The sequence below is a fragment of the Garra rufa genome, unplaced genomic scaffold (assembly GCF_049309525.1).
Source record: "Garra rufa unplaced genomic scaffold, GarRuf1.0 hap1_unplaced_283, whole genome shotgun sequence".
Lineage (NCBI taxonomy): Eukaryota > Metazoa > Chordata > Actinopteri > Cypriniformes > Cyprinidae > Garra > Garra rufa.
The window spans coordinates 1-1513 of record NW_027394551.1 but is presented as its reverse complement, the minus strand read 5'-3'; the positions used below and the strand labels follow the sequence as shown (position 1 = coordinate 1513).

At 47.7% G+C, this 1513-nt stretch overlaps 1 non-coding gene across 1 annotated transcript; it reads right to left on the bottom strand.

Annotated features, from left to right (window-relative positions):
* Window positions 1–353: 353 nt before the first annotated feature.
* On the bottom strand, window positions 354–426 carry trnar-ccu (transfer RNA arginine (anticodon CCU)). Its single transcript has one exon. It is a non-coding gene; the product is annotated as a tRNA-Arg (tRNA).
* Window positions 427–1513: the final 1087 nt, after the last annotated feature.

Below are 1513 nucleotides of genomic sequence, written 5' to 3'. Positions count from 1 at the left end.
AGCTCGTGCACTGGTCTTTTCAACATAACATGATTCTTGCAGAAATTTCTAACTTGTCTTGAAGCACTTGGGCACAAATAAAAGTGAAACAAGCTCAGCAGAGGATGGTTTCGATCCATCGACCTCTGGGTTATGGGCCCAGCATGCTTCCGCTGCGCCACTCTGCTCACCTTGATGTAGAGCTCGTGCACTGGTCTTTTCAACATCACTTGATTCTGGCACACGTTTCTAACTTGTCTTGCAGCACCTGAGCACATATAAAAGTGAAACAAGATTAGCAGAGGATGGTTTCGATCCATCGACTTCTGGGTTATGGGCCCAGCACGCCTTCGCTGCGCCACTCTGCTGAAAGTCACCCCAGATGGGACTCGAACCCACAATCCCTGGCTTAGGAGGCCAGTGCCTTATCCATTAGGCCACTGGGGCTGTCATGCAGCTGTTTACTTTTTCTTTTAGTTCTTCATCTCATTCAGCTTCTGGATGAACAACTATTGTGAGAGGACCAAGTGACTTTAGGTTTTCATGAACAGGCTCTGAACATTTCTCTTTTTTGGGGGCTCTGTCATATATACAAGCTCAGAAGTCTTAGCAGAGGATGGTTTCGATCCATCGACCTCTGGGTTATGGGCCCAGCACGCTTCCGCTGCGCCACTCTGCTTTCCTTGACGAGAGTACCATACGCCGGTCTTTTCAAAACCACTTGATTCTGGCACACATTTCTAACTTGTCTTGCAGCACCTGAGCACATATAAAAGTGAAACAATCTTAGCAGAGGACGGTTTCAATCCATCGACTTCTGGGCCCAGCACGCTTTCGCTGCACCACTCTGCTAAAAGTCAACCCAGATGGGACTCGAACCCACAATCCCTGGCTTATGAGGTCAGTGCCTTATCCATTAGGCCACTGGGGCTGTCATGCAGCTGTTTACTTTTTCTTTTAGTTCTTCATCTCATTCAGCTTCTGGATGAACAACTTTTGTGAGAGGTCCAAGTGACTTTAGGTTTTCACGAACAGGCTCTGAACATTTCTCTTTTTTCGGGGCTCTGTCATATATACAAGCTCAGAAGTCTTAGCAGAGGATGGTTTCGATCCATCGACCTCTGGGTTATGGGCCCAGCACACTTCCGCTGCGCCACTCTGCTTGTCTTGATGTGGAGCTCGTGCACTGGTCTTTTCAACATAACATGATTCTTGCACAAATTTCTAACTTGTCTTGAAGCACTTGGGCACAAATAAAAGTGAAACAAGCTTAGCAGAGGATGGTTTCGATCCATCGACCTCTGGGTTATGGGCCCAGCACGCTTCCGCTGCGCCACTCTGCTTGTCTTGATGTAGAGTCTGTGCACTGGTCTTTTCAACATAACGAATCTTGCACACATTTCTAAATTGTCTTGCAGCACCTGGGCACATATAAAAGAGACACAAGCTTAGCAGAGGATGGTTTCGATCGATCGACCTCTGGGTTATGGGCCAAGCACGCTTCCGCTGCGCCACTCTGCTTGACTTGATGTAG